The sequence below is a fragment of the Lethenteron reissneri genome, unplaced genomic scaffold, assembly GCF_015708825.2.
Source record: "Lethenteron reissneri isolate LAM-NWPU_2019-01 unplaced genomic scaffold, ASM1570882v1 scaffold_141, whole genome shotgun sequence".
NCBI classification, from domain to species: Eukaryota; Metazoa; Chordata; class Hyperoartia; order Petromyzontiformes; family Petromyzontidae; genus Lethenteron; species Lethenteron reissneri.
This window is the reverse complement of record NW_026891124.1, coordinates 168,875-180,957: the sequence shown is the minus strand read 5'-3', so window position 1 is coordinate 180,957 and position 12,083 is coordinate 168,875. Positions and strand designations below refer to the sequence as shown.

The following is a 12,083-nucleotide window of genomic DNA, read 5'->3' as shown; positions in this document are numbered from 1 at the left end:
ATTATTTGTACGACACGATATGAAAATAAGTTGTGTGTTCCACTACACATACTTACACGGGTACACATATACACTCCCTTGTACACATAAGTGGACATACACAGCGGTGTAGAAAAATGCACGAATGTGCATCCACCCCGCTTTGTACACACAAAGATAAAGATCCCCCGTATAGCCTCAACAGACTGTAGGGGCAATACACACACAAATGTGCGAGCACGCACGATTGTACATACATACACACACGTGTACAGACCCACACGTGTCCATGAACGAGTGTAAATACATACACGAATGTACACGCACAGCAGTACACACCCATGTACATACACATGGCTACAGTTCCCTGTTGTGGTACCGCATTCATTACCACGTTGCCCCTCAATTCTTGGTACGACACAATATTATAACAATAACACACGAGTACACACATACACTCCCTTGTACACGCACCCACACACGAGTGGACATACACAGAGCTGTAGATACATACACGAATGTGCATACACACAGCTTTGTACATACACACACGGGTGCACATGCATACACGAGTGCGCATACACACACGAGTATACATACACGGCAGTGTACGTACACAGGGATTGCGTTTGACATCACAAATAAATGTGCGAACAAATTAGTGTACATACCTATACACACATACACGCATGTACATATCCACAAAAACAAGTGTAAATATACACGTGTACACACATTGCAGAGTGAATATTAGCAAATGAACGCGAATTATGTGGTGAGATGCACATATGTATTCAGACTTAAGCTCAATAGCCAGATTAGCGAAGCTAATTGCTAGATATGCAGATTGGAAATTCCAAAAATAACAATTGAATGTAAAGTTCATGAAATTCAACGTCGGAAAACTTCATCTTTCATCAATGCAACACCATTCCAAACGACCCCAGCATTTGTGTGCTGGTGTCATTGACCCAATTCGATTGATACCTGTGACTTACAGCTTTCCACACCTTACGCCACGCTCCCACGCCCCCTTCATTCGTTTTTTTGTTAATCAGAAGAAAGCAATCCCTGTTGTTTGTCAATCCCCAGCCACGAGTAAAGTTTTGAAAAAACAACCCCCTTCCTTCATTGACAGTGTTGGACGGTAACGCTGCGGTGGATGTGAGCAAAGTCCCGGAGGGAAGGCTCGTAGCCACCACAGCGGCCCACGAGGTCTTTGGGCGGGTGCGAGGGGCTGGTAACCCCTCAATACTCAATGCATTTAGCAAAAAAACTCGTATTCTTAGGTTTTTTCGGTAAAGTCATGTAGGTAAAACACATTAAAAAGTAAAATAAAATAAAAATCACGACGTTTCAGAGGCAACAGGTGGTACCATCACAGCCAAGACAGCTGTATAAAAAAAAAAACTCGTCGCAAATTTTAAACACGTGCAAAATATTGAACACATACACACTGGTGTATATACACACCGAAGGTCGTATGTTACAGACTAGAAGATGACGATTGTTTTTTTTTTTGCGTAACGTTATTATGAACCACGCTTTCAAGCTAAACCATTCAGATGATTATTCAAAGTTTATGACAGAAATTATAACAAAACACTCTCGTTTGCTAAAAGCACCGTGCTCAACACGAGTGTCCTTAAATATGTTTATTAAACAGGTTCAGAACAGTATTAACTTGCACCTATTAGTCCAAGATGGGGCCGGCTAGTTTTTTTTGGCTAGTCCCGTGTGTGTTTGTTGTGTGAGGTGTCTTGATAGCAGTCGTTCTCCACTGTAGTCCTGGCATCTGCTGCTCAGATTCCTTCCACAGCTGTGGTCCCAGTGGCACCGTCTCTCCGGGGGGGGACCATGTGGTGTGTGTGTGACGTGTATCACGGGGTGTGTGGGTGTGTGCCTGGGATGTGTCACGGGGTGGGTTGGTAGTCTGGTGATAGTGGTCATGGTTGGCAGCGATCCACGACCACAACAACCACCCCTACTGTGTGGTGGACATGCCACCACAAAGCAGCACGCGGCGGAGGAGTGAGGTGATCGCTCACGCCACGCGAGCAAGGCTCCCTCGCTTCCTCTTCTTTCCCTGCATCACCACCTCCACCACCTGCACCTCCTGCACCTCCTCCTTTGTCTCGTCCTCCATCTCTTCCGTCGTGAGAATTATTTTATTATGTTTTATTTTTATTATTTTATTACTTCCCTTCTACGTTACTTTACCGAAAGAACCATGAAGATGAATCCCTGCAGTTTAGAGAATTTTAGCAAATTCACAGGAAGCACGGAAATATGCATGGAGATGTATGCAATTATTCAAACAGAAGTGTACAATTACGCAGTATAATGTACATACGTATTAAGGTTAAATTACAATGGCCAGATTCGCTAAGCTATGTTGCTACATATGCGGATTGTTAATGTAAAATAATTAACAATTGAATGCAAAGTCTATGATAATCCAAGACGAGAACAAAGGATTTGTATGCTAGAGGGGAGTTATAAGGGGCTTAAAATCAGTCCTCAAGACCATTTCGAGAGGGATTTCGCTGAGGATAGACGTGCAAATCCTCGCTCTGCAGATTACCCTTCTCCTGCGAGACCCAGCCTGGCGAGCCCGATTGCGTGGCGACTGGGAGAGTTCGTGGCGATCTCTTCAGAAGGGTTACAGGGACATCGACACGCCGTGCATCAACAAGTAAGTGTCTTCGTTAGTGGATAAAACTGGTAGTCGCGTGTAGCCCGACTTACGAGACGTTACTGTGTGTAGGTTAGACGTTAGTGAGAGTTTGCTTTTTGGCGATTTGAGACAGACATCCACGCAGCTTAGAGGGTGCCTTTAACTCTCAACAACACCCGCGACTGTTACTCTGCTCTGAAGAATCAGTCACATGGAGCAGATAAACTATCCACATCGCCACGCACACACGGGCGAGAAGCCGTTCAATTGCTCTGTGTGTGGGAAGGCATTTTCACGGAAATCCCATCTTAACAGACACCATAAAACACACGCGGGCGAGAAGCCGTTCAGTTGCTCTGTGTGTGGGAAGGCATTTTCACGGAAATCCCATCTTAACAGACACCATAAAATACACGCGGGCGAGAAGCCGTTCAATTGCTCTGTGTGTGGGAAGGCATTTTCACGGAAATCGAATCTTAACGATCACCAGAAGACACACACGGGCGAGAAGCCATTCAAATGCTCTGCGTGTGGGAAGGCATTTTCACATAAATCACATCTTAACAGACACCAGAAAACACACTCGGGTGAGAAGCCATTCAGTTGCTCTGTTTGTGGGAAGGCATTTGCGGAGAAATCACATCTAAAGAGACACCAGAAAACACACACGAACGAGAAGCCATTCAATTGCGCTGTGTGCGGGAAGGCATTTTCACGGAAATAAAATCTTCAGTCACAAGAAAACACACTCGGGCTAGAAGCCATTTCATTGCTCTACGAGGGAGAGGACATGTTCACGGCCATCACCCCGAAACAAGCACCAGAAGATCCGCAATGATAGGGAAGTGAAATAAAAATGTAGAATTCAAAGTGCTGCAATGAGTCCTGAAAAAATGCATCTTTCGAACCTATGCAGGTGGATCCTGAAAGATGGCGAGATGTAGTGGATGTAATCAGCGCTGACGACAATTCCTCTTTCGACCCCATGAAGTTGGATCCGGAGAGATGGCTGGATGTAGTGGAGTGGCTGAAGACGTATTGAGTACATCTGTTAACTGTTGCATTGTGTATATTCGCGTATCTAAGATATATTTTTTCAGTGATTTCCAGTACTCCGAGCTAGAGTGATGTTGTGAATGGTCTATACTGTGTTCAGATGAACGTATTCCTTTTAATTTCCAGAAGTGTTCACTTATTTCAGGATGACAACAATGTTATACTTCTATAGATGCGTTGCTTCGTCTGGTGGTTGTATCATCGGGACTGGTAAATGTTTGGTGTTTATGGTAGAAGGTGCCATGTCATCCTCTCACAGCTAATTGCGTGTTAAAGTTTATTCTAGACTTCGTCACGTTAAGGTGGTGCTTTGTAGTCCTATCGGACTACTTGTTGATGTGGTGTGATGCGCAGTGGTTGTGTGGTGGTTCAATTTCTAATTTTACTCTCGTGGTTAAGTGGTTTTGTTGATTTAAAGTTGGAGAAATACTGTGATCACAACTTTGCTCAATATTTTAAACATGTTCTTAATTTTCGATTTAAAGCTTTCGTGACTGCAGGGATTCATCTTCTTGGTTCTTTCAGGTAAAGTGACGTCGAATGGAAATAATAAAATAATAATATTTTATGATGTTTTATTTTTATTATTTTATTATTTCCATTCTACGTGACTTTACCGAAAGAACCAAGAAGATGTTCTTAAAAAATATTTTATCATTGTGTAATAAACAAAATAACTTAAAGTAATAGGTTTCAGAGTGTGCGTGGATTGCACGTTCGTTGTTCTTGTGTTTGATGGCTTGGACTTCTGGACGAATGGCTTCAGTCAAAAGGACGTCGATGGGGAAATCGACGTTTACGTGTTAGATTTTAAGAATATGTTTTAACTGTTGAATTCCTATTGGGAAATAATTTGCCTAGTTCCTTCCTGTTTGAGCATGCGTATGAATAAAGATTTCGATACGAGTATTAACGTGAATTTTCTTGCAGAACAATAAAGACCTGACATGTTAAAGATGACTAATCGTCCCTTATTGCTACAATGTTCATAGCGAACACGCGTGGAGGCGAGTTTCAGGTGAAGCATCTCCAGCACACAAGTTGACCCTCACCTGGCAGCATCGTGGCTGTCCGCTGATCACACTCATGACGTCACACTCATGACGTCACACGCACGAGCTGTAGGGGCGGGGCTCTGTCCGCTCAGTGGCGCTGTTTTCATTAATTTAGCACCACGAGCGGGGAGTCTCATCCCTGTAGTTCCCTGTTGTGGTGCCGCATTCATCACCACGTTGCCCCTCAATGATTTGTACGAAACGATATGAAAATAAGTTGTGTGTTCCACTATACAAACTTACACGAGTACACATATACACTCCCTTGTACACACACCCACACACGAGTTTACATACACCGCGGTGGAGAAAAATGCACGAATGTGCATCCACCCCGCTTTGTACACACAAAGATAAAGATCCCCCGTATAGCCTTAACAGACTGTAGGGGCAAGTGCTGTTAGCGAGCACCTATGAAGGCCGCAACGGTACACGAGGGGGTGGGTGGCCAGCACCACGCCCGACCGCCTTTGTCTCCCTCGTGGCAATGTTTACACACCGCACCAGGTACTCATTTGAGGCTGAGTCGACCTAGGGGAGGCCCGGGACCGGTTCAGATAATCGTCACTGGTGTTGGCCGTGAGCGGGAATCGAACCCGTGTAGCCGGGTTCATAGCGCAGCGCGCTAACCGCTACACCACCGCTCCCCACATATACACTCCGTTGTACACACACCCACACACGAGTGGACATACACAGTGCTGTAGGAAAATGCACGAATGTGCATACACACCGCTTTGTACATACACACACGGGTGCACATGCATACACGAGTGCGTACACCCATTTGTGCATTTATACATACGACACATATGTATAGATGCACAAATGAGTGTAAATGCATCGGGGTGTAGATACATGCACAGTGTAATTGCACACAGCAATATACATAAACACATGTGCACGTATACAGCAGTGTGCATGCTCAGGGATTGCGTTTCAACACACACAAATATGCGAGCACACACGATTGTACATACATACACACACGTGTACAGACCCACACGTGTCCATGAACGAGTGTAAATACACACACGAGTGCACATACACACGAATATACCCACAGAGAAGTACACACCCATGTCCATACACATGGCTACAGTTCCCTGCTGTAATGGCTGGTGCTTATGCTAGAAGGTGGCATGTGTTGTAATTATTGCACAGCAAATGATGTGAGCGTGCTGTCTTGTTGATTCCAAACTTTGTCACGTTAAGGTGGTGCTTCGTAGTCCTATCGGATTACTTGTTGATGTAGTGTGATGCGCATTGGTTGTGAGGTGTTTCAATTCCTGATTTTACTCTCGTTGTTAAGTGGTCTTGTTGAGCTAAAGTTGGAGAAAGACATTGCTCACACACGTTTACAAGCGATACAATTTCGATTATCAATAAAAGTGTATGACAGCAATCGTAATAATTGTCGTGAATTAAATTAAACAAATCACCTTGATTTACTGACGCGCTCATATCAACACAAATACTTAAATATATTTTTTATAAAACAAAGTCAGTACAGTATATATTTGTACCTCTTAGTCGAAATCGAACTGGACATCAGCATTTTGATACTTCAGACTGTATGTCGATGTTAAATCCTCTAAACTTGCTTCAGTTTAAAGGACATTGTCGGGTGAATATTGGCAAATTATCACGAAGCACGAAATTATGCATGGATATGTATATCTTTATTTAAACGGAAGCATACAATTATGCAGTGAGATATGCATATGTATTAAGGTTAAATTGCAATGGCCGGATTAGCTAAGCTATGTTGCTACATATGCGGATTGTTAATGTAGAAATTAACAATTGAATGCAAAGTCGATGATAATCCAAGACGAGAACAAAGGAATTGAATGCTAGAGGGGAGTTATAAGGGGCTTAAAATCAGACCTCAAGACCATTTCGAGAGGGATTTCACTGAGGATAGACGCGCAACTCTTCGCTCTGCCGATTACCCTTCTCCTGCGAGACCCAGCCTGGCGAGCTCGATTGCCTGGCGACTGGGAGAGTTCGTGGCGATCTCTTCAGACGGGTTACAGGGACATCGACACGCCGTGCATCAACAAGTAAGTGTCTTCGTTAGTGGATACAACTGGTAGTCGCGTGTAGCCCGACTTACGAGACGTTACTGTGTGTCGGTTATACGTTAGTGAGAGTTTGCTTTTTGGCGATTTGAGACAGACATCCACGCAGCTTAGAGGGTGCCTTTAACTCTCAACAACACCCGCGACTGTTACTCTGCTCTGAAGAATCAGTCACATGGAGCAGATAAACTATCCACATCGCCACGCACACACGGGCGAGAAGCCGTTCAATTGCTCTGTGTGTGGGAAGGCATTTTCACGGAAATCCCATCTTAACAGACACCATAAAACACACGCGGGCGAGAAGCCGTTCAGTTGCTCTGTGTGTGGGAAGGCATTTTCACGGAAATCCCATCTTAACAGACACCATAAAATACACGCGGGCGAGAAGCCGTTCAATTGCTCTGTGTGTGGGAAGGCATTTTCACGGAAATCGAATCTTAACGATCACCAGAAGACACACACGGGCGAGAAGCCATTCAAATGCTCTGCGTGTGGGAAGGCATTTTCACATAAATCACATCTTAACAGACACCAGAAAACACACTCGGGTGAGAAGCCATTCAGTTGCTCTGTTTGTGGGAAGGCATTTGCGGAGAAATCACATCTAAAGAGACACCAGAAAACACACACGAACGAGAAGCCATTCAATTGCGCTGTGTGCGGGAAGGCATTTTCACGGAAATAAAATCTTCAGTCACAAGAAAACACACTCGGGCTAGAAGCCATTTCATTGCTCTACGAGGGAGAGGACATGTTCACGGCCATCACCCCGAAACAAGCACCAGAAGATCCGCAATGATAGGGAAGTGAAATCAAAATGTAGAATTCAAAGTGCTGCAATGAGTCCTGAAAAAATGCATTTTTCGAACCTATGCAGGTGGATCCTGAAAGATGGCGAGATGTAGTGGATGTAATCAGCGCTGACGACAATTCCTCTTTCGACCCCATGAAGTTGGATCCGGAGAGATGGCTGGATGTAGTGGAGTGGCTGAAGACGTATTGAGTACATCTGTTAACTATTGCCCTGTGTATATTCGTGTCTCTTAGATATATTTTTTCAGTGATTTCCAGTACTCCGAGCTAGAGTGATGTTGTGAATGGTCTATACTGTGTTCAGATGAACGTATTCCTTTTAATTTCCAGAAGTGTTCACTTATTTCAGGATGACAACAATGTTATACTTCTATAGATGCGTTGCTTCGTCTGATGGTTGTATCATCGGGACTGGTAAATGTTTGGTGTTTATGGTAGAAGGTGCCATGTCATCCTCTCACAGCTAATTGCGTGTTAAAGTTTATTCTAGACTTCGTCACGTTAAGGTGGTGCTTTGTAGTCCTATCGGACTACTTGTTGATGTGGTGTGATGCGCAGTGGTTGTGTGGTGGTTCAATTTCTAATTTTACTCTCGTGGTTAAGTGGTTTTGTTGATTTAAAGTTGGAGAAATACTGTGATCACAACTTTGCTCAATATTTTAAACATGTTCTTTAATTTTTTTTATCATTGTGTAATAAATAAATAACTTAAAGTATAGGTTTCAGAGTGTGCGTGGATTGCACGTTCGTTGTTCTAGTGTTTGATGGCTTGGACTTCTGGACGAATGGCTTCAGTCGAAAAGGACGTCAATGGGGAAATCGACGTTCACGTGTTGAATTTTAAGAATATGTTTTAACTGTTGAAATTGGGAAATAATTTGTCTAGTTCCTTCCTGTTTGAGCATGCGTTTTAATAAAGATTTCAATACGAGTATTAACGTGAATTTTCTTGCAGATTAATAAAGACCTATATTGTTTTTAAAGATGACTGATCGTACGTTATTTCAACCATATCCTTCCTTGAAAAAACACGGACGAGTAGACATACACACACAAGTGTGCTTATAAACACGACTGTCTATACAGCGGTGTGCAATCACACACGAGTGTGCATGTGTTTCTACGAGTTTTAACTTTAATTTTCTTGCAGAACAATAAAGACCTGACATGTTTAAGATGACTAATCGTCCCTTATTGCTACAATGTTCATAGCGAACACGTGTGGAGGCGAGTTTCAGGTGAAGCATCTCCAGCACACAAGTTGACCCTCACCTGGCAGCATCGTGGCTGTCAGCTGATCACACTCATGACGTCACACTCATGACGTCACACGCACGAGCTGTAGGGGCGGGGCTCTGTCCGCTCAGTGGCGCTGTTTTCATTAATTTAGCACCACGAGCGGGGAGTCTCATCCCTGTAGTTCCCTGTTGTGGTGCCGCATTCAACACCACGTTGCCCCTCAATTATTTGTACGACACGATATGAAAATAAGTTGTGTGTTCCACTACACATACTTACACGGGTACACATATACACTCCCTTGTACACATAAGTGGACATACACAGCGGTGTAGAAAAATGCACGAATGTGCATCCACCCCGCTTTGTACACACAAAGATAAAGATCCCCCGTATAGCCTTAACAGACTGTAGGGGCAATACACACACAAATGTGCGAGCACGCACGATTGTACATACATACACACACGTGTACAGACCCACACGTGTCCATGAACGAGTGTAAATACACACACGAATGTACACGCACAGCAGTACACACCCATGTACATACACATGGCTACAGTTCCCTGTTGTGGTACCGCATTCATTACCACGTTGCCCCTCAATTCTTGGTACGACACAATATTATAACAATAACACACGAGTACACACATACACTCCCTTGTACACGCACCCACACACGAGTGGACATACACAGAGCTGTAGATACATACACGAATGTGCATACACACAGCTTTGTACATACACACACGGATGCACATGCATACACGAGTGCGCATACACACACGAGTATACATACACAGCAGTGTACGTACACAGGGATTGCGTTTGACATCACAAATAAATGTGCGAACAAATTAGTGTACATACCTATACACACATACACGCATGTACATATCCACAAAAACAAGTGTAAATATACACGTGTACACACATTGCAGAGTGAATATGAGCAAATGAACGCGAATTATGTGGTGAGATGCACATATGCATTCAGACTTAAGCTCAATAGCCAGATTAACGAAGCTAATTGCTAGATATGCAGATTGGAAATTCCAAAAATAACAATTGAATGTAAAGTTCATGAAATTCAACGTCGGAAAACTTCATCTTTCATCAATGCAACACCATTCCAAACGACCCCAGCATTTGTGTGCTGGTGTCATTGACCCAATTCGATTGATACCTGTGACTTACAGCTTTCCACACCTTACGCCACGCTCCCACGTCCCCTTCATTCGTTTTTTTGTTAATCAGAAGAAAGCAATCCCTGTTGTTTGTCAATCCCCAGCCACAAGTAAAGTTTTGAAAAAATAACCCCCTTCCTTCATTGACGGTGTTGGACGGTAACGCTGTGGTGGATGTGAGAAATGTCCCGGAGGTAAGGCTCGTAGCCACCACAGCGTCCCACGAGGTCTTTGGACGGGTGCGAGGGGCTGGTAACACCTCAATAGTCAATGAAATTAGCAAAACAACTCGTATTCTTAGGTTTTTTCGGTAAGGTCACGTAGGTAAAACACATTAAAAAGTAAAATAAAATAAAATCACGACGTTTCCGAGGCAACACAAGCTTCCGTCTTCAGGTGGTACCATCACAGCCAAGACAGCTGTATCAAAAAAAAAAAAACTCGTCGCAAATTTTAAATACGTGCAAAATATTGAACACATACACACTGGTGTATATACACACCGAAGGTCGTATGTTACAGACTAGAAGATGACGATTGTTTTTTTTGCTTAACGTTATTATAAACCACGCTTTCAAGCTAAACCATTCAGATGATTATTCAAAGTTTATGACAAAAATTTTAACAAAACACACTCGTTTGCTAAAAGCACCATGCTCAACACGAGTGTCCTTAAATATGTTTATTAAACAGGTTCAGAACAGTATTAACTTGCACCTATTAGTCCAAGATGGGGCCGGCTAGTTTTTTTAGGCTAGTCCCGTGTGTGTTTGTTGTGTGAGGTGTCTTGATAGCAGTCGTTCTCCACTGTAGTCCTGGCATCTGCTGCTCAGATTCCTTCCACAGCTGTGGTCCCAGTGGCACCGTCTCTCCGGGGGGAACCATGTGGTGTGTGTGTGTGACGTGTATCACGGGGTGTGTGGGTGTGTGCCTGGGATGTGTCACGGGGTGGGTGGGTAGTCTGGTGATAGTGGTCATGGTTGGCAGCGATCCACGACCACAACAACCACCCCTACTGTGTGGTGGACATGCCACCACAAAGCAGCACGCGGCGGAGGAGTGAGGTGATCGCTCTCGCCACGCGAGCAAGGCCCCCTCGCTTCCTCTTCTTTCCCTGCATCAACAACAACAACAATAACCGCCATTCGCCACTAAGTGGCGGTGACGTCACCACGACGCTTGTGCCAGGCCAAGTGCACCTTGAGGCTACCACGTGAAGTGTCGAACGCCCGCTGGCAGGAGGTCACGGGGCAGACCCAGCAGGTGCCACGGGTCGACTGACCGAGATTACCGAGATGACTGGCTGATGCACCACCTGTGCCCCCTACTGTACCAACTTGCTGTGCTTTAGCCACCCGGCGCTCCGCTCGTTGTTGTGAGCGTCGCTCCTCCGCCCTCCGTTGTTGTTGGAGGGCGACTGCCTCCAACTGCCCAGTAGCGTCCTTCACGAGCCTGCATCACCACCTCCACCACCTGCACCTCCTCCACCTCCTCCTTTGTCTCGTCCTCCAGCTCTTCCGTCGTGAGAATTATTTTATTATGTTTTATTTTTATTATTTTATTACTTCCCTTCTCCGTGCCTTAACCGACAGAACCATTAAGATGAATCTCTGCAGTTTAGAGGGCATTGTCGGGTGAATATTAGCAAATTCACAGGAAGCACGGAATTATGCATGGAGATGTATGTAATTATTCAAACAGAAGTGTACAATTACGCAGTAGGATGTACATACGTATTAAGGTTAAATTACAATGGCCAGATTCGCTAAGCTATGTTGCTACATATGCAGATTGTTAATGTAGAAATTAACAATTGAATGCAAAGTCGATGATAATCCAAGACGAGAACAAAAGATTTGAATGCTAGACGGGAGTTATAAGCGGCTTAAATTCAGACCTCAAGACCATTTCGAGAGGGATTTCACTGAGGATAGACGCACGACTCCTCGCTCTGCAGATTACCCTTCTCCTGCGAGACCCAGCCTGG

The 12,083-nt window shown here is 44.3% G+C and overlaps 1 pseudogene; it reads left to right on the top strand.

The window, feature by feature from the left end:
* The window catches only part of LOC133362250 (zinc finger protein 208-like), a 67,630-nt pseudogene that overhangs the window by 32,915 nt on the left and 22,632 nt on the right, over positions 1-12,083 (top strand).